Source organism: Leptonychotes weddellii, chromosome 2, assembly GCF_054177405.1.
Source record: "Leptonychotes weddellii isolate Sample4059 chromosome 2, ASM5417740v2, whole genome shotgun sequence".
Lineage (NCBI taxonomy): Eukaryota > Metazoa > Chordata > Mammalia > Carnivora > Phocidae > Leptonychotes > Leptonychotes weddellii.
Window position 1 is genome coordinate 25,846,434 of NC_138370.1, and position 2,887 is coordinate 25,849,320.

A 2,887-nucleotide genomic window follows, 5' to 3' on the forward strand; every position below is an offset into this window, starting at 1 on the left:
TATTCCACCAAAGTTACAAACTACAAAGAGGAGTGAGGCATGAGGGGAGAAAGTAACCTAGGTGTCTTCTTCTGGCTAAAATGGAGTGACAGGGACTGTGCTTACCCTCCTGCCAGAAACAACCAAAAAATGAACAAAATATGTGAAATGACAGTTTTCAAGCACTAAACATAAGGCTGTAAGAATAGTGATCTCTGAGAGAAGGAAAATTAATGTGATGAGCCTTACAATTGCCCAAACTTATTGCCTTGAAAAAATTTCCAGGCTGTAACACCAGGATGGGGAACCCAGGCAAAGCCTGGCACAGTCCCTGAGTTGAGGAGCTAGAATTGAGTCTTAGCTAAGACATCGAAGTATCTAGAAGAGACAAGACCTACACAGAGGGAGAATGTCAGAGATCTCCAGAGTGTCACCCTGAGCAGTGTATGTGTATGAGTAAACTACCCCAGGCTGAGAAAAGAACCACCCAGAAGGACTAGAGGAAACAGTGTCTGGGCTCAAACTCAGTCTAGAAATAGCACCTACTTCCACTATCCAGACTGAAAAACATCATGATTCACAGGCCAGGCAAAATTCTCAGAGCTGTCTCAGATAGTTATAGGGGGATAATTATCCCTAGGCCAAGCACTGCTCAGGTCCATCTAACAAATCTTAAAAGTGAGGAGAACCAAAAGGATCAAACTGTTTCCAAGTAATTTAGCTACATCCCAGAACAAAGCCCAAAAATACACGTAAATATACAAAAATAGCCAGCATCCAAAAAAATAAAATTCACAATATTGTGTATGCAAAGAAGCAGTAAAATATGATCCTGAGTGAACAACAAAATTAATCAATCAAAACCAGCCCAGAATGGACACAGATGTTAGAATTAGCAGGCAAGGACATTAAAAGAGCTACTATAACTAAGATCCTTACATTCAAGCATTAATATGGAAGATATAAAAACTACCCAGACAGAATTTGAAGGTGAAAACTACAATGCATGAGATGAAAAATACACTGGATGGGATTAACTGCAGATTGATATTGCAGAAGACAAGAATAGCAAACTTGAAGATGCAGCAATAGAAACTAACCCAAATGAGACACAGAAATAAAAAAATAATTTTTAAAAAGGTGAAAAAAAATGTACACTCTTTAAGGGACTTAATATATGGACAGTTAGAGACCATGAGAGGGGAGGAACAGAAAGTAATTGAAGAAATAATGGTTAAAATTTTTTTCCAAATTTGACGCAAATTATAAACACACAGTTCCAAGAAGTTAGATGAAACTCAAAAACAAGAAACATGCACAAAACTATGCAAAAACAGGTCACAATCAAATTGCTTAAAACCAGTAATAAAGAAGAAATTCCTCAAAATTTCAACAAGATTTTAAAAGATGTAGACAAGTTATTCTAAGGTTTATATGGAAAGACAAAGGAACTAGAATAGCCAAAGTTATTTTGTAAAAGAATCACTCTACCCAATGTTAAGACTTATTATATAGTTACATAATCAAAAACAACACAAATATGCCCACCTTACTTTTGACAAATACCTCAAAAGCAATTCAGTGAGAGAAAGACAGTCTTTTCAATAAATGGTGCTGGAACAATGACATCCATTGACAAAAAGATGAATCTTAATCTAGACATCACACCATATACAAAAATTAATTTAAAATGGATCATGGATTTAAATGTAAAGTGTAAAACTATAAAACTTTCCTAAGAAAACATAGGGCAAAATCTTTGGGACCCAGAACTAGGAAAAGCATTTTTAGACAAGACCCCAAAAACAGGATCCATAAAAGAAAAATAAATTGATAAATTGGACTTTATCAAAATTAAAAAAAAAAAACTTTAATTCCATAAAAGGTCCTGTTAAGAAGATGAAAAGCAAGCTATAGATTTGGAAAAAAAAAATTGTATCTGGCAAAGATCTTATATCTAGAATATATCTGGCATGTATCTGGCAAAGGTCTTATATCTAGAATATACAATAAAAAAATAATCCAGTTAGAAAATAGGTATTGAGTCTTATACATAAATCTTCACAGCAGCCCTATTTGTAGTACTCCCAAACTGGAAACAACCCAAATATCCATCAAAAGGTGAACTCATAAACACACTATGTTATGTCTGTGCATTAGAAAATTACTCAGCAACAAAAAGGAATGAACTCGTGATGCCTGAGATGACACGGATGAATCCTAAAATAATTGTGCTGAGTTCAAGTAGCCACACAAAAAAGAGAACATATGGCACAATTCCATTTATGTATCCATAACATTAGAAAGTAGATCAGTAACCACTGATGGAGGAGGAATGGACAGATAAAAGAAGTATAAAAGGGAATGAAGAAATGTTTGGGAGTGATGGATATGTCCATTCTGTTGATGATGATATTGGTTTCATGAGGGCATATACATATTTTGAAATGTATGAAGTTATATATTTAAGTATGTGTGGCTTATTATATGTGAATTATGCTTCAAAGTTGTTAATAAAAAACAATGTTACCTTGTCTCTATGTAATATCATTATGATGATACCTCACCAGTTTCTAACTATAATTGATACTTGTTTCGTGAATGACAGAGCCATTGACCTATCTCCTTACTCAACATCTGCATGTGGATGTCTAATTGATGCCTTAATTGAAACTGTTCACACTGAACTACTGATGTCCCTTCTCAAATATGTTCCACTCACACTTATCCCATTTTAATGTCTGACAATTCTAATTGTTGGTCAAATCATTGTTTTATCCTATCTTTTCCTTTTTTCTAAAGATTTTATTTATTTATTTGAGAGAGAGAATGAGAGAGAGAGAGCACATGAGAGGGGGGAGGGTCAGAGGGAGAAGCAGACCCCCTGCTAAGCAAGGAGCCCGATATG